The 18,213-nt window shown below is 42.8% G+C and overlaps 1 protein-coding gene across 7 annotated transcripts in view; it reads left to right on the top strand.

Moving 5' to 3' along the window:
• Positions 1–454: 454 nt before the first annotated feature.
• Positions 455–18,213, top strand: part of ERC2 (ELKS/RAB6-interacting/CAST family member 2) — a 985,383-nt gene continuing 967,624 nt past the window's right edge. For 6 of the 7 annotated variants that reach the window (XR_012380904.1, XR_012380905.1, XM_073901386.1 and 3 more), the window contains exons 1-2: positions 455–615; positions 2,259–2,333. The gene's annotated coding sequence lies outside the window, so the exon portion shown is untranslated. The remainder of the gene's footprint in view (positions 616–2,258; positions 2,334–18,213) is intronic. The other variant, XM_073901383.1, reaches the window with a different exon arrangement.

Raw genomic sequence — 18,213 nt, 5'->3', positions numbered from 1 at the left:
AAGCTTAACTTTGACAGTTGCATCCCCTCTACCAAGTACCATCCCTGTCCCTGTCACCGAAGCCACCTGACCAGTCCTAGGAGTGCCTGGCAGCCTTTGGAGGGGGGTAGCCGGGAAGGGGCGTCGGGGAGAGGAGATGAGGGCCAGGTGCTTCGAGAAGGCGGCTGACTGGGAGGTGGCGCTTCGAAGACCCCCCGTTGCCCGAGGCCAGGCGCTCTCTGCTGCCCCCCGCGGAGGCGCCCGCGTCCCAGCCCCGGCCCCCCCAGCGGCTCCTCGGGAATGCTGGGAATGTGAGTCAGGGCCGCGGCGAGCAGGCGAGCGCGCGGAGCGGCCGGGCGGGGGGCCCGGCGGAGCGCAGCCCTGGCAGCGCCGCGCGAGCGCGCGTCTCGGGACTGCGGCGGGTGCCGCCCCCTCGGCCGTCAGCCCCGCCCGGCCCCGCGCCCGGCCCCGGCCCTCCGAGCCGTGCACTCCTAGCCCCGCTCCACCTCCTCCTCCTCCCGCTCCTGCTCGCTCGGGCTCCGGCGCCGGCTCCGGCTCCTCCCGGCCGCCCGGGGCCAGGGCGACGTGAGGTTGTAAAAATCCATGTGGGACGGCCCCGGGGCGAGCATCGGAAAGGTGAGACGTCGACGCCGGGGCCGGGGCCGCTGGGCGCCCGGCTCCCTCGGGGCGCCGGTGCCGGGCATCCCTCGTGCCGGGTCCCCCTCACTCGTGGGGAGCTGCAATGCGTTATCGCGGGGAGCCGAGGGGTGAACCATCCGCCTCCACCGGGGCTTTCTGGGGCGGGGGAAAGGATGGGGCGGCCTAAGGGCGGATTTGCCTTGATGTAGAAACCCCCGGATTGGAACAAGTGCACGGCTTGCTCTGGCGCGCGGGCGCCGCTCGCTCGCCCCGGCGGCCCGGGCCACCTCCCGCAGTCCCTCTCCGGCAGCCACCCTCACTGCCATCGCCTTTCTTCTCTCCAGCTCCCCCCCTCTTTCTCCTGGCTTTTCCCCTCTTGCCTCGAGGGGTGGGGTGTTCTCAGGGGCAAGGGTCTCGGCGAACCCCAAGCAGAACAAAGTGTTGAAAGGTGGAGCCCCAGTCCAGGGGGGTGGGGTGCCTGGCTGCCTCGGTGGGCTCCGAGGGGAGGGTATTAAGAAAAAAAAATCGTGTCAGGGAAAATGAAGCCGGTTTTATTGGGGAGGGGTAGAGGGTGGTGGTGTATGAAAATGAATACGATGTGAGATTAAACTGAACGACATTCCTTTTCTCCCCCTCCCCGTCTCCGAATTTTACAATAAAAAGGATACTTAGAAGGTTGTACCTAATTTTTTATTTTCATTTTTTATAAAAATTTTCGTCCGAGGCTTTGAAAGATCATCTTAGGACAGTGAAGATTAAGGGCTGCTTTGGTGCGGGATAATAAAACAGCGCTCATAAACTCTCGGATCGGCCCGGCCTTATTTATTTTGTACTTAAGGGTCTCTGCTCTCCTTGCCAGAGAGGGAGGGTCTGCTCTGTTAGGAGCGGATCGATTTTAGGCGGCTACCTGCCTTTGCTGGATGAAAGGCAATTTACTCCCGGAGCGGTGAATTGTCAGGTCCCTCTGTGATTGACAGTCACACCTGCCACTTATGTAGGCAGAACGGGGACCGGTAAAACCTCAAGAGCCAATCAACGCTCGGGAGAGGAGGGCAGCTCCCACTTGTCATGGTTAGTTTCCTGGTTGGCTTTTTAAATCAGTGGTTTTACTTAACCATTGGTTTCCACCAGGTATGAGGGTCCAGCTGTGAGAGGGAGACAAGCGGGAAGAAAACTCTTCGTAAATGCGCTTAGAAGCAAGTATGGTTGACTTGTGTTTGTTTCTTCTCTCCTCCTTCTCCTCTCAGTAGTTGTAGTAGTTGGGGATGCTCAGGCCATTGGCTTAAAATGAAAAGGAAATGGATCTGTGTGAAAAATGCAATGATGGGGGGTGTGTTGGAGGTTAGAATTGTCCACCTATTTCTCTAGAATTGCAGGCTCCTTTATAAGAGACACCGTTTCCGTTGAGCTATCTGGAAAAAGGGTGTGGCGCTTTGTCTCCTGTGGTCACTCTTGTCCTTGTAAAGTCACATTGTTTTCTCAGTATGCAGTTGCAATTGGCTCTGTTAATGGGTTTATAAGATATTTTTGAAGCAGACTAGCATGCTTTATTAGGATTACCACGAATAGAAGAGGTTCCTTTAGTTTTTGACAGTGTAACTCAACTTCTGGAAGTGAGGGCTTGCCTTCTTCACTTACAGTTTGGCTGTCAGTTTGGATGTGGCAGTGGGGTCGAGCCAGATCCTTTCCGGAGGGTAGAAGAGTTTGCCTTTAAGGTGAGTTTGCTTCTAAGGTGAGCCATCTTGTCTGTCTGCCTCTGTGCTTTAATAAAAGCCCTGCACGGTTTGGGAGGGCGGTGTGTGGATGGTGATGGAAGCATGGTTTCATCAGCAAGACTTTCATGGGTGGATGGAGTGTGGGCAGCAGGACCAGCTCCTCCTCAGTTCTCTATAAATGAAAAGCTTATTTTTTTCCCAGTGCCCTTCTCCCTGAATTCGGCAGAAAAATTACTGGTTGATCTTGTTACCTTATAGAAGCTGTATCTGGATGTGAGTATAAAGCTGTGCATTCAGTGTTTCATGAACAGATTATGAGCCAGAGTACACTGATTAGGGTTTTTTCTGTGCGAGCCAGGTTTGTCAAGGTAGTATTATTACTATTATTATTGCTGTTGTAAATGCTAGCCCTTTGTGGATATTTTACATACATTATCTTTTTAAAAACTTTCAGAGCTCCTATGAGGTAGGGGTTATTATTACCCCCAAATTATAGATAAGGAAGCTAAACGGGATTATGTATCTTGCTTCAGTTTAGGGTAAGAGTGAGCACTTGAGTCCAGGTTTCTCTGACCCAGAGCCTGTGACCTTGAATTCAAATTTTGGTTGTGCCGTCTATATGTGTCCGTTCTGAAGTATGGACTCTCCCAGCATAGATAGGTTCTATTCTGTTTAGAATCCACTGGGATGTTAATGGCCTTTGTACTGTGTGCTTTGTCTCTCTGAAGGCCATCACTTCACCAAGAGACAAATTTAGTAACTTTGTGTATTATATATTTCTAGTGAGTCAGCTTTGGCCCAGTGGAAATTTGGTTCCAAATATAATGATGATTATTTAAAAGAAGGTAAAACAAAACAAAATCCACACTCTTCTATTTTTACTGATACCTTAAATTTCCAGTTGGAGTTCTGAATAGGTATTGGTTGAATACATGCTCTTATCATTCAGTTGGCTTTTTTTTTCTTTTGCTAAGGGATTAGAATTTTATTTTCTCTTTCACTTACAAAGAGACTCTTTTTTCTCTTAGCAATTAAATATAATTGCATTTAAAATCATTCTCTTGAAATAGTATGGCCCTCTTGTTTTATTATGTTGGAAAGGGTACAAGACTTCAGCCTTATCAGTGTCTTCCCTTTGGTGAAACTCAATGGTCATGGTTTGCCCACATAGATACCCTCAAATATTAGTTTAAATGAATGGTGTTGGAATCCATAAATCCACCTCAACAGATAGTCTTTGACTTTGGTGAGGTTAACTTTGTATAATCTACATTTTTGTTTGTTTTACTAGGGACACCCTTTATAAACCCTTTTATCCTCTAAGAAGTTAACATTTTGGGGACGCCTGGGTGGCTCAGTCAGTTAAGCGTCTGTCTTCAGCTCAGGTCATGGTCCTGGGGTCCTGGGATTGAGTCCCGCATTGGCTCCTTGCTCTGCGGGGAGCCTGCTTCTCCCTCTGCCTGCCATTCCTCCTGCTTGTGCGTGCTCTCTCTCTAATAAATAAATAAAATCTTTTTAAAAAAAGAAGTTAACATTTTGGCTGTTATATTGGAGACCTATTTGCCAGCCAGTGGTTTAGTTTCAGCAATTATTCCTTGATACTTTATTGTGACTTTCCTTATTTTAGAAAAACAGAACAAATGGAAAATAGAAAAGCACTGGTATTAATGATAATTGTAGGTCTTATATCTAAAACAGTTGATCCAAAGGTAGACATCACTGGGTGTACCAAAGGCAGAGATCCTTCAGTCTCTTCTTTCTTGTGTGAAGAAAAGGAACAAAGTGAATTAATATGTAAGAAATGCTAAAATACATCAATTGATAAAAGTTACATTAGTCAACTTTTGCTGTGTATTAAAACTTCTTGACTACAGCAACAGGTATTAATTCTCACAGTCCTGAGTTTTTAGGTTGACTGTGATTTGACTGATCTAGGCTGCGCTCCTGGGGTAGTTCTGCTGTCGGCTGCACTTGGTTTTGGTCTGCTCTGCATGTGTTCTGGGGCCCAGGCAGAAGGGATAGCAGCTACTCGAGGCATACCCCTCTTGTGGCAGATAACTGGATTTGATAGCTGAGTCAAACGGCACAAGCAATGTCATTTTCACAAACAACCTTTTTGGACGTAGCACGTCACATGGTGAAGATCAAATCCATGGGTAAAAGTAGACTCTGCCCATAATAGAGGAGGGAATATTTGATGAACTATAATCTAAACTCCTACAACATGTTAAAAGTATGGTGTCTTAGAGAATTTTATAGTTTTTTCGTCTTATTCTTGGGGAATACAGTCTTCATTGCCTCATTCCCACAACTAGCTTTATGACATATAAAGTTAGTGTTTAACTTTTACATTTCAGGAATATGCCATGTTTGATTCTAGAAGACTGACTGTAAATGTGGATATGAATATGTACATGAATTACTTAAATTATCAAGGCACTGTTTATTAGAACCTACTGTGTTCTAAGAGACTATGCTCAATGGAATAATGAACACAGGAATTTTTGTCTGATGTGGGTTCTGCCACCATAGAACTTATTATTAGGAGTAGATGTCAGGAAAGACTTCTTGGATGAAATGGCATTTTCCTGGACCTTGAAGCAGAGATAATGTTGGAGATACATATAGAGCAAATAGATACATATATAGTAGAAATGTAAGAGGAATATCTAGATAGGAGTTACTCCATTTGGCCAGAGGGTAAGAGAGGTTAATAATAATAATAACAACTGTAATCATCATAATAGCAGTAATTACAGCTCAACTTTTATTGAGCTGTTAACTGCTGTGCTTAGCACTTTACATAAAATATATAATTTAATATTGGAATAGACATTACTGATTGCCTATCCAATATTCATTGTCTCCTTTCTAACTAAAAGAACCCCAATTTTGTTTGAGATGGGAATATGGACGTCTCACTTTCTAAGACTCCCTTAACAGCCTAGAGTGGCCATGGGACTCAGGTCTTATAATGATATAAGTGGATGTTGTTGGATGGGGGCTTTCCTGAAAGCTTAGTGAGGACACACTTGGCTAGTATACCCCAACAACTTTGGCCCCTTTCTGCTTCTTCCTGCTGGGAACTTAGGTGCAGTGCCTGAAAGGGAAGCAGCCAGCTACAACAACAAAGACAGGACCAGGTATTAAAAATGGCAAAGCTGGAACTTGGAAGGGTGGGTCTTGATCTTGATGACATTGTTGAGCCATAGTACCAGCCTAAACTGACTTCTCCCAAACTTCTTTTTTTTTTTTTTGGAGGGGGAGGGGCAGAGGGACAGAGACTCTTAAGCAGACTCCATGCCCAGCACGGAGCCCAATGCAGGGCTGTATCCCAGAACTCTGAGATCATGACCTGAGCTGAAATCAAGAGTCAGACGCTTAACCATCTGAGCCACCCGGGTGTCCCTTTCCCATACTTCTTATTGCCCAAAACAAATAACCTTCTTACTTGCAAGCCACTATTTGTTGCTTGTAGTCAAACAGAATCCTCACTGTTATATTCTCTCAAAAGCTTCTCAAAGTTGACACCATCATATCAATTTTATAGGAGAGAACATTGAAACTCAGATTAAGGAACTTGCACGAGATCTAGGATTCATTACTATGTCATTTTGACTTCCAGGCCCTTCATCTTGCTTTGGCTGGGCAAGATAAGTACTACAGCAGAGAGAATGTTGGAAAAGTAGGCTGGGGTAAAATTGAGGAGGTAACGATTCCAGGTTGAAAAGTTTTGAGTTTTATTTCATGGGCTAGCAAGTATAAGATGATTTGAAAAAGACAGAAACTGGAGGTGAGAAGACCACTGAGGCTTAAGTATGTGACACCCAGTGCTTTACTGTGAGTGAAGGTGGAGGAAAAGCTGGGCACAAAGCAGAGCTTGGGAACATGAGAAGAGAATGGAATTGAGCGAATACAAATCATAGCTGGCTGTTAACCTGTTCTTCTGAGAACAAAACGAAAGTCTCCTGAAGGTTAGTATTAACTTCTACTAATGGCTTCACATTTGCCAGGAAGTAGGGAATGAATAATGTAGAGAATTGCTAACGGGATGTGAATCATTATTTAGTGCAGTAGGGTGGGGACAACTTATGGTCCATACCATTTGTTGTGTGACATGGTCTTGGTCTGGGTCTGTCTCTCTTGTGCCAGTTAAAGGGAGCAGAGATGAAGGGTAAGACCAGAGGGTGGTGCAGCGGTACAGCAAATCTGTCAGAGGACATCTGCTAAACATTCCGGAGCTTTCCTGGGGGTGGGGTGGGGTCACTTTAACTTCCTGGGCCTCCCTTTTTTCCCCTGTCTACTTTTTTTAATCTGTAAAACAAAGGATTTGGTTTACATTAGTGGTTTTCAAATGTTTTTCAGCTGTAGAAACTTTTTTTGTGTTTCCTAAATAAAAACTTATCTGGACCTTCAGTACAGTTAGAGAAAAAAGCAGAGTTGCCCTGAAAAATTCAGAGTCCGGGTTTGTGTTGTTTGAGGTGCCTTCATGTTGAGGCCACTACTCTAAAATGACCCCTATACACCCTCCCAGGTCTAGGATTTGAGAACCTTAGAGTTATGGAGTTGTTTTATTGGAGCACCCTCTTTAACAAATCCCTTTGTTATTCCACAGCTTGTTGGTCTTCGTATCACCAGGGGTAGAGATTGTTCATGTTCTCCCTAGCTACTTTTCTCCTTCCGGGTTTATGTTGGAAGTGACTTGTGTCACTTCTATGCTAGAATATTTAATTTCCAGTGTGAGACCATCCAGTGCTCGCTTCTGCTGTGATGGTCATGGAAGCATGTGTTGAGATGGAGCCTCCATCTGCCTGGGTCCCTGAGACACTGAATGAGCAACTGGCATTGGACATATAATGTGAGCAGGAAATAAACCTTTGTTGTTTTAAGCCATTGAGATTTTGTGATTGTTTGTTGATGTGACACTTTTTTAAAAGCTTAGCCTATCTGATCATCTTTTAGTACATGGGCCAAACTTCATATATCTTCCTTTTTTTAAAAAAGATTTTACTATTATTATTATTTTTAGTTTTTTAGTTTTTTAGAGAGGGAGTTAGGGGCAAAGGGAAAGGGAGAGAGGGAATCTTAAGCAGGTTCCATGCCCAGAGCAGAGCCTGATGTGGGGCTTGAACTCACAACCCTGAGATCATGACCTGAACCGAAATCAAGAGTCAGATGCTTAACCTACTGAACCACCCAGGCGCCCCTAAAGATTTTATTTTTAGGTAATCTCTATACACAATGTGGGGCTCGAACTCACTACCTGAGATCAAGAGTTACACTCTCCAGCAACTGAGTCAGCCAGGCACCCCATCATTTAACTGACTTTTTACGTGTCTTCTGGATGAACCTGAAGTCTGTCCAACTTGTTCTTACTTTGTGGTTAGGGAAGCAGTGGGTAGGCATCAATATCAGCTGTCCATGCAGGTCTCTGTACTAATAGATTCCTTGGATTGGAATACTTACGCTTAGTAACATTTGCTTACATGTAAAAAAAAGTCTGAAGACATATTGTATAGTGCAACTTACTTTCCGAAAAAAAAAAAGGCTTTAATTTAATGACCTGTTGCTTTTCTAGGTAATAGAACTCAGGGTCTTGGGGAAGAATATTAATTATCAGTTACCATAATAATGGCTACTATTGATTACTTATTCATTGATTTGTGAAATATTTGTTGAGCATCTACTGTGTGATAGGTACTGGGGGGTATAGAGGTGAGCTATAGATAGTTCTTCACTTGGAGCTTACACTCTCATTGGGAATTGTAGATAAGTTAGCTCTGTTCTGTGAAGGATACCATTTACTGAGCATCTACTATGTGCTAGGTGCTTTATATTCCTCATTTCAAACTACCTATACTGGTAGGTATATTACTCCTATTTTATAGATGAGGAAACTGAGGCTTAAAGAATTTGCTAAGCTCTATGAAGGCAAGAAATTTTGCTTTTTGTTGTATCCCCAGTGCCTAGAGGAGTCTTTTTTTTTTTTTTTTTTTTTTAAGTGGGCTCCATGTCCAGCATGGAGCCCAATGTGGGGCTTAAACTCACGTCCCTGAGATCAAGACTCTGATATCAAGACCTGAGCTGAGATCAAGAGTCAGACACTTAGCTGACGGAGACACCCAGGCACCCTACCCCCCAGAAGAGTTTTTAACACATAGTAGATGTTCAAATAAATATCTATTGATTGAATGAATGAACAGAAGAATTTGCTCCAAGTTAATGGGTGGCAGATCTAGAATTTGAACCCACGTCTGCCTGACTCTCAAGGTTGCTAAATTATTGCTTGCCATAGTAGGAGCAGTGTGTGGCCCCACAATGACAACAGAAGCAACAACTGAGTCCTGTTGTTGATGCGAAGGCACCAGGAAGAGCCAGGCTGTTTTTCTTCCACAGCTGGGGCTGAGTCCTCTGTGTGATTTGCTTCTCACTCTGCCTCGGCTGTGGAAGCTCAAGGCCACAACCTCGCTGACTTAATTGTTGATATAATTCGTCACCCCTCTCTTGGGCCACTTCACCTTCTGCCGTAGTCAGATTTTCTTAGCCATTGGCTAGCTCTGTTTCCCAGTGTTGTGCCTCAAGTTCTGCATTTAACTCTTTGGGCATTCTTTTTCCACTTCCATCTTTTAGATTTATTGCTTTGAAGGTCCAGGAAATCTCTAGTTGCTGGCACCTAGCGGGCACTCAACAAAATTAAAGAGAAAAGAGAAAGGGAAGAAAGGCTGCCAGTACTTTCAGGAAAGAACTAAGTGATGACTTTTTCCTGGAAGTCAATAGTGAGATTGTGGCCCCAGCAGAAGAAAAGTATGGGTTGGGTGGGAGGGCATCCCTGGGATACACCTATAGTTGGGAGGCCAGTGACAATAGTCATAGGTGCCTTATAGAAGCAGTTTTACTTTGCTGTGGTTTATTCTTTAGATTCTACATTTTGCTCACTTGATTCTCTTGTACGTGTGCAGTGCGTTCGCTCGTGTGTGTGTGTGTGTGTGTAGGGGGGGGGTCTGATAGTGTTTCTTTCTTTTTTTTTCTCCCCTTTCCTTACAGCTTTCTACCCCTAAAGGTAGTTGTCATTACATGATTTCAGAGTATGAATGAATTGCAGGCAGCAAAGTGCATTCCCCGTTAGTGTATTAAGAGCAAACTATTAATTCAAGGCAACTCCTTAGTGGCTCAGAAGACAAGAACTTGAATGGGAATTGAGCAGTGTGACTGTTCTGTAGGAATACTCTCAGATCCTTACACAGACTGTAAGAGACTTTCCACTAAAGCAGTGTGGCTAATTATAATAAGAGGGCAGGGTTTTAGATAAGAGACTAAACCTAGTTGTGCATTGTAGTTACTAGCTCCTGTGTAGCAAGTTTCTCTAAAACAAGGTGGGTGTGGTCAGGGTGGGAAGGTCATCCTCTGTGGGTTCAAGGTGACTGAAGGTGGGGTCTGGGAGTTGCTCTAGGGGTGAATTCTGCTCTGAAGGTGGAGGTTTGAGCTGTTCTGCAAGATACGTGGTTGGATTGGTACCATGATCCCTTGTTATTTTCTTGGTGATACTAGTAGCCAGCAAACTTCTACCAAGATGGCTTTCTTGTGCCTGGTTTCAGGCAGATTAGCCATGCTGCTTTCCTGCCAGCCAGCTCAACATTAACTATTATCACCTGGAGGAGCAAGACAATGGCTCAAAAGGGCAGGATCCTGGGAGCAATGTTGTTGACTCTTTCACATTTGGCTCTCAGGAGAGGGCTTTTGATGTATTTTCTTTCTTTCCCAAGATGTGGGTGACTTTTTCCTTCTAGGTAAAGTTCCCTCCTACCCCGTCTTTGTTTTGCATTTTGGCCCTTTAACCCTCTTGTTCCTGGAACCTCTTCTTGGGGGGGGATGCAGGAGGCTTGGTTGTGAATGGGATGATAGCTTGGCATTCTTAGGAACTCTTTGAAAATAGATCTTGTTTGATCCTGGGTGGATACAAAGGCAACTGAGTTTCAGGGACTGCTGTTCATCAGGCTTACAAGCACAGAGCAGTGAGCAGGGGTACACAAGGGAAATTCTTTACCTTTTTTGTCAAGTCCAAGAAAAAGCTATCTTTTCATACACGGGCTTCAAATACTTTGACAGCCCATCTTGAATTCAGTAACACAAATAGTTGCTTAGAATAACTTCAGAGCAGATTCTTTTGGATAAAGAGACGTGAGCACTGACCTGCGAGTCAAAAGACCTAAGTTCCATTTTTGGCTTTGCCACTAGCTTTCTCCTTATTTGGAGATCTCTTGGTATGTGTCAAAATCATCTGGTCCTTTTCCAGATCTAAAATGATATTTTTTTACGACAGTTTTTTCATGCAAAGAATTGATGGAATAACTGTCATTTTATTAGCTATTTTATTCTGGAAAACAAGAATGGCCAGTGTGCTTTCATGATGGACTTTATTAACAAAGAGTTAAGTGTTTGTATTATATAGTCACCATATGTGTGTGTGCTTCATGCCAGTCCTCTGCTGGGCACAGGGGGGGTGCAACCGTAATCAGAGCAAGTGATTTTTAGGGGCTCAGGAGTTGTAGCCTTTAGTGGGGCACTAGATAAGTAAGCAGGCTACTGTAATGGGAACTATTATGGGGGAGCACCCAGGCTGTCATGGAGGACTTAGGAGATTCACGGATGAAGGATGAGGAGGGCTTCTTGAAGAAGGTGACACCTGGGGTGAGGTAGAGCACTAAGTGGTGTTAGCTGGGTGCCCTTGGTTTTGATGGTGCAAATAACAGAGGGGACGGTCTAGGTCCAAAGAAGAGCAAGAGAATGGGAGATTTGGGATTTGGGGGAGTGAAAATAGACCTGTGGAACTGGATGGGGTATGTTGAAAGGGGCCAAACAGAGTGGCAGGTGTGAAGACCCTATGATCCACTAAGGAGATGAGGTTTGAACTTAATCACCAAGGAGTTTCAGTAGGGGGCTGACACAAGCAGAGATGCTGAATTCTCTTTATTCTTTCATTCCACTTTCATGGCAGTAACTACCTGGTTTTGGTGTTTGTGGATTATGTGGGGTTTGAAACTGGGATGAGGGAGTGGTAGAATGACCTGGAAAGCAATAGAGAGATTATGAATATGGCCTTGGGAATCCTAGCAATGCGCATTCTGAGTCCATTGACCAAACACAATTTATGCAGCCTTAATACCTTTAAAAGACCACTTTCTTTTTTTTTTTTTTTTTAATTTTATTTATTTATTTGACAGAGAGAAACACAGCGAGAGAGGGAACGCAAGCAGGGGGAGTGGGAGAGGGAGAAGCAGGCTTCCCGCCAAGCGGGGAGCCCGATGCGGGGCTCGATCCCAGGACCCTGGGATCATGACCTGAGCTGAAGGCAGCGGTTGAACCAACTGAGCCACCCAGGCGCCCCAAAAGACCACATTCTAAGTGAAGATGCTCCTGATCTATAGTGGGACTCCACACTGCTTGTTGGTTTTGAGAATCTCTCCAAATGTCATCAGGGACCAAGTTCTTTTCAGTGAGGTGTTTTTTTTTTTTTTTTTTAAGATTTGATTTATTTATTTGACAGAGAGAGAGATAGCAAGAGAGGGAACACAAGAAGGGGGGTAGTGTGAGAGGGAGAAGCAGGCCTCCCGCCGAGCAGGGAGCCCAATGTGGGCTCGGTCCCAGGACCCTGGGATCATGACCTGAGCTGAAGGCAGACGCTGAACGACTGAGCCACCCAGGCACCCCCCTTTTCAGTGAGTTTTAGGCAGAGCCAGAGAGTATGGCTCTTGTTTTAAAATCTTTGCAAATGTTTGCAGTTAGTGGATGGCATTAAACTGACTTTGTTAGACTAATAGAAGGCAATTCATAGTCTACAGCTTCTGAAAGTGGTGTGAGGAAGTTCATGAATGGGAAGGGTTTACTCCCTGAAATGTACAACATTGAGTGTGCTGCAGCCACATTCAATGTCCTGTGCATACCAGATGCGTATGACTTACACCACTTTTGTATATTAGATAGTAACATTGCTAAACTGCCTTTTATACATAAATCTTGACTTCCATGCTTCAGCTTGTGAACCAGCATTTTTGAGCTATTGTAATCAAGGCAGAGTATAGCAGAGTTTGCGTGATCATTTGAATATTTCTTGAATCTTGTCGTTATTTTATAAGAAGTAAGTGAAATGGAAAAATATAGGCAGTAATGTAGGGAGAAGTATGAGCCTCATAAACTTAATGTAATTGAGGCAAGGTGGAAACCATTAGACATGTCCAAGTATGGATGGTTTACTTTCAGTCAGATGCTTTGGACTTAAGGTGGCTACCTCTATATAGTTGTGAGGGATAAGAACAAAGTTAAAGGCTATGAACATATGAGATGTTAGAATGAAGCTTTGAGGATTATGATAAAGGGCAAGATGTAATTTGGGATTTTATTATTTACTTGTTTTGGTAACAGAGCTTTCCTTTTTAACATTTAAGTGTAGGAACTTTTGTTCAGCTTCTTTTAAAAAAACATATTCATAAAGCCATTTTCTATAAAAGTAGGGGATAGAAATTGAATTTCTCATCAGTCTTATTTAGGAGAGTCCACCAGAGTCAGTAACCTCTTTCTCTGGTTTGCTAATTGGCATAGGTGATCACTGTGCTAACAAAGTTCTCTGTGTATTTTGGCAAGCAAGTAAAGAGAAACCAAAGCGAATAAAGTGGTACTTAGCAAAGGATACACTTCAATGGATTTTCATGATTCTATGGTTTCAGTTGGTATACTGTAGAACAGAAAAAGACAAAATGCATCTTAGTCTTCCTCATAAACCTTAATGATGCTAAGATGGTACATTTGGAGGCAAAGAGAAAGGGCAGGAATTAAGGTTTGTGTATAGTTAACCTCACAGCCCCCTAATTCTCCAGGTCAGAAGGATATGGTGGTGATCTGTCTGTTTTGGAAAATCTGGTTGATATCTGGGAGCTTATCTAACTTCCTTTGTGGGCCTAGCCCACTTCTAAGCAAAGGATTGAATGGGATGCAAAATCCCAGTTCCTTTTGATGCATCTTGTGGTGAATAAGAAATCATGGGAGATGTTAATCAGGTAGAAGATGGGAAACAATAGCTGTTGGATTTTTAGTCTCTTTCTGAAACTGAGAGACTTAGTTTATCTTCAATTAAAAAGGCAGGTAACTATTGGATTAGAAGTTCAAGAAATTTACAGGTATCTACTACGTGTCAGGCACTTTGCTAAGCATGTTCAAGAATTATCTCATTTAATCTTTACAATAAGTCCGTGATTCAAGTATTATTTCTCATGATGAGGAAATTAATGTTTAGAGAAGTTAAGAAACTTGCCTTCAGTAGCAAACCCTGAGACAAGTATTCTTGTGAACGTAATTATTTGGGACATAACAGGCATCACCAGTATGTGAACAAGGGTATGAGATAGAGAGGAGAAGGCAGGCAACAAGGCAGTAGCTTATTCAGTAAGCTACTGCAGTGGTGACTGGAGTTTAATCTCACAAGGAAACTCTGGAGATGGTGTAAAACACCTCCCTTAGGAGGATCTCACTTGAGGGCTGAGGGAACAGGGATGTATAACCACCTGCTTCTGTCATTTGGTTTTTTTTTTTCTTTTCTTTCTTTAGATTTATTTTTATTAACTTTATTTTTTACTGTGGCAAAATATATATAACATGACATTTACCATTTTAAGCACTTTTAAATGTACACTTTTGTGGTATTAAGTACATTCACAATGTTGTGAAACCGTTATGACCATCTGTCTCCAGATTTTTTTTTTTTTTTAAGAGAGGGAGGGAAGATGGGAGAAAGAGAGATTGAGAATGAGAGAGAATCTTAAGCAGGCTCCACACCCAGCATGGAGCCTGATGTGGGGCTGGATCTCACAACCCTGAAATCGTGACCTGAACGGAAATCAAGAGTTGGATGCTTAACCGACTGAGCCACTCAGGTACCCCCATCTCCAGAATTTTTGCATCATCCCAAGTGGAAACTCTACATGCATTAAATGATGACTCCCCATTCCTTCCTGCCCCCAGCTCCTTGGCAACCATGATTCTACTTTCTGTCTCTACGAATTTGACTATTCTAGGTACCTCATGCAAGTGGAATCATACAATATTTCCCTTTGTGTCTGACTTAATTCACTTAGCAAAATATTTTCAAGGCTCATCCTTGATGTAGCATGAATGAGAATTTCATTCCTTCTTAAGGATGAATAATACTCCATTGTATTTATATATCACATTTTGCTTACCCATTCATCTATTGGTGGGGATTTGATTTGTTTCTGTCTTTTGGCTATTGTGAATAATGCTTCTGTGAACATTGGTGTATAAGCATCTCTGCCAGTTGTTTGTGAGGGTGATTAATTCCCTCACACTTCTATCTTGAACCCTGCAAGAGCAGAGTAGTTTTGCAAGGTTCAAAAGAAGTCCTCAGTAAAGAGGCTGATATTGGCGGTGTGGAGTCCTTTGGAGCACTCGAAAATGTTCAAGTCAGAGGGACATTAGTAGAGCACTTAACAGCATCTGCTCATAAGGTCGTTATATAAGGAAGTGGAGAAGCTAGTATTTGAATCTTGAGCTCTTGATTCAAAGCCCATGCTTTTAACTGCTCTGCACTGAGCTGCCTTTAATTACAAGTGTAATAGCACTGGGATACGAAGATGAATGAGCCATGGTTATTGCCTTTAAGGATCTATCAGGGTCGAATCATCTGTCTGGCAAAAGGTTCCCGGGAAGATGGTGGCATTACTTAGTACAATCTGGAACTCACAGAGCCAGTCATTGTAAGATGGAATCACAGATAACAGGTGCATGGGACCCCTTTCTCTTGACATCCTATGGTGAGGCATGCTTGGGCCAGACATGACTGGACACTTCATGGGACTGTGCTCCAGGGCAGGCACTCACACATGCGGTGACCATTGGTGTTATGAGGTCCAGCCTACACCCACTGATGTTTCCTGCTATTCACTTGAGCTGTTTGCATAACTATATCATCTCAGCAGGATTTATCCTCCTTCCAGCCTTTCCAGTGATTGCCTTCTCTTGATGTCCAAGCATTAGGAACAGCTATTTGTTAGGAAAGAAATCAGGGTCCAGGAGGGACAAAGAGGCAGTTAAAATGGTTGGTTATGTGTATCTGTGCCTCGAAAGACATCATTTATAAGTGATTTGCATTTATCTAGAGACCTAACATCAGGTATTTTTTATCCCTGAAAGAATGACATTACCAGATTGGTATTGTGGCAAAAGGAGGAAAGAAATGAGAAATAAATCAGTGAGAAAATGCTGCTCTATATTTTAACCTAAATGTTAAATATTTTGTTTTAGTACTGCATTTCTGGGAGCTGGATGTATTAATCAGACACTGCTAGGTTATGCTGAGATAACAACCTCCAAATTTCAGTGGCTTATTTCTCTCTCATGGGTTGTCTGTGGTGCGGCCCTACATTGTCTTTATTCTGGTTCTCAGGCTGAACGAGTGGTCATTTTCTTGGATGAGCCAGTGTCACTGTAAAGAAGAAGAAACCAATGGATTGCACATAAGATGGCTCTTAACAACTTCTGTTTGGATATGGCATGTGTTACTTCAGTTCTCATTGCATTTGGCAAAACAAGTCACATGGCCAAGCCTGATGTCTGGAGGGGCAGGAAGGATTCTTTTATGGGAAACAGACTGTGGGGATGAGCTAACTAGAGAGGGACAGTGAATATTTTGAACAAATGATGCAATTTGCTGCACTGGCAAAAATTTTACCCTCATGAGCAAATTGCTTAGCAACCTTTTTAATCAGCCAGTCTTTGTAGAGCCATTGCAACATGTTTAATATTGTTATTCCTCTTTTATACATAAGGAAGAAACATATTGTGCTTAAGGGTCTAGTTCTCTTCCTGGAATCCATGTAAAACCACCCATGTAAGTAGTAGTATTATTTGTAATAATTCTATCAATTTACTGTCTTTCAAGAACCAATCGTAGAGATTAAAGAGAACATAAGCCCAGAATTCGAATGCTTTTCATAGTCATATGTGGAATTAATAGAGAATAAAGAACTTGTTATTAACAACAAGATGATCATCCTTTAATATTGATGAAGATGAGGGTTGTTGTACTGAGTATTTACTAAGCTTCAGGCACTGTGCTGAGCACTTGTGCTTTCTCTGATTTAATCAGGACTCACCTTTGTGAAGTAGCCATTGTTACTCTAGAGGCCATTGTTATTCACTGAGGCTCAGAGAGGTTTGTTAACTTGCTCAAGGTTTAAAAAGATAATAATTGTGGGATTCAGGACTCAAACAGATAATAAATATGGGTTTCGGGACTTAGAATTTCTCAAGGTTGGATGAGATACTTTTTTTTTTTTAAAGATTTTATTTATTTTTGAGAGAGAGAGAGTGCGTGTGTGCATGAGCGGGGTGGGGGGGAGGTGTGGAGGGGGAAGGGGGCAGAGGGAGAAGCAGGCTCCCCACTGAGCTGGGAGCCCAACGCTGAGGCTCAGTCCCAGGATCCTGGGATCATGACTTGAGCTGAAGGCATTTGCTTAACCATCTGAGCCACCCAGGGGCCCGGAGAGATTCCTTTTAAAGAAATAATTTTTAGCATCCCAGGGTTGACTTAAATCATTGTATTGTAATGATTGTAATGTGTAATGATTGTAATGGTAATATATAGTGTAATTGCAGGTGAGGTTTTTTTGTTTAGTTTAGTTTTTTTGTTTTTTAGCTCCTTTATAAAACCTAAATCAATTTAGAAACTAAGTATACTTCAGGGCACCTGGCTGGCTCAGTCAGTGGAGCATGCGACTCTTGATCTTGGGGTGGTGGGTTTGAACCCCATGTTGGGTATAGAGATTACTAAAATAAACTTAAAAAACAAAGAAATTAAGTACACTTCATATTACTAATTCAAATAGACAAAATTAATTTAACCACATTAACTAAGTTACTGCTTGTAAATAAATATGATAAATATGTAAAAAACTGCTTACTATTCTGGGTGGGTTCTTTGGCAGTCAACTGCTCTATGCTGCCGTGTACTGGGTGGTGACTTAGTTCTCCCACCATATTCACAATATTCAACTTCTGTGAAACTTAGATTCATGCTGAGGAACTTGACCTCCCTTACCTTTCACTGAGTAAGAACACATCATTTAGATTCCCAAGTCCCATCTTTTTTCCTTTCTCATTGACCCATGGTGATTCCTGAGTATAGGGCTTGTTGCTCAAACACAATGGGCATGGCTACAGTGATGATCAAGGGTATCCTTACATTATTTGTTTTCAGAGTACTGAAATAAAAACAACCTTAAGTTCTCATGAGATTTATAAATTCTTTATATACAGCTGTGGATCTACCCCCTTCTCAGTACTTGCCCAGGTTAAACAGCTGGGTTTTCTCTCTTTGGTACTACTCTGTCTTTCTTTCATAAGACTCTCCATCTGAGACCACACCCTATACTCCTAGAGAGGCTCTCATCTATTTCCAGTGTTCACAACACCTGGCAGCCTTGCACAATAGAGTTATTGCTCATGTTACCTGAATAAAGGGGCTGTGGCTCCCCTTTGAAATGGAAGGCTTTGGGTCCCTGGAAGGTCAGAAACCATATTACAGATTTGTTCTCTAGAAATATTGTTGAAGAGATTTGAACTATGTGCTGTAATTTCCCTCTTAATATATTTTTTATATTTGATAAGCTCACCCTTATCTGTGCACTAAGAGATAAGAGTTTCTTGATGACTTAATGTAGATATTGACTCTCATTCACTATAATTTCAGTTTTTTTGAGGCATTTCTGAGTACCATTTAGCCCCACCTTACACTTGGCCCTTGCTAAAGGCTCATGTGACTCCTTCATGGTAATCAGTCATATTTTTGAGAGACCCCAGAATTAAGATATAG

The sequence above is a fragment of the Callorhinus ursinus genome, unplaced genomic scaffold, assembly GCF_003265705.2.
Source record: "Callorhinus ursinus isolate GAN/ISIS: 27379988/994484 unplaced genomic scaffold, GSC_fseal_2.0 scaffold15, whole genome shotgun sequence".
NCBI classification, from domain to species: domain Eukaryota; kingdom Metazoa; phylum Chordata; class Mammalia; order Carnivora; family Otariidae; genus Callorhinus; species Callorhinus ursinus.
This window is presented reverse-complemented; position numbering and strand designations above follow the sequence as displayed.